Source organism: Crocuta crocuta, unplaced genomic scaffold, assembly GCF_008692635.1.
Source record: "Crocuta crocuta isolate KB4526 unplaced genomic scaffold, BGI_CrCroc_1.0 scaffold1172, whole genome shotgun sequence".
In the NCBI taxonomy this organism is placed as follows: domain Eukaryota; kingdom Metazoa; phylum Chordata; class Mammalia; order Carnivora; family Hyaenidae; genus Crocuta; species Crocuta crocuta.
Genome location: NW_027532019.1, coordinates 27,046 through 27,398, shown reverse-complemented (window position 1 = coordinate 27,398; position 353 = coordinate 27,046).

Genomic DNA, 353 nt, shown 5'->3' with positions numbered 1-353 from the left:
CCTGGCGCATGCGCTGAGTACGCCCTCTTCTCCCCACCCCCACCCGCTACCGCCTTTCAGAGGTTAACCAACCCCCTGGCCTTCACTTTTTCCCCAGGGCCTAGGGCTGTATCCCATCTGCTTCCTACTCGTATCTTACCCTTGTTCCCACCGGCTTCCATCACCATCTTTTCTTCAGCCTATCCTTCCTTCGTCAATCCCTCTTCTATTCTTAGTTCACTGTTTCACTGCCAAATCTCCCAGTTGCTCTTTGTGTTCTTTTTTTGTTGCTATAGCAGTTTTATTGAGATATAATTTCGTGCCATACCATTGTATGGTATGTACCAACTTAAAGTGTACAATGCAATGGATTT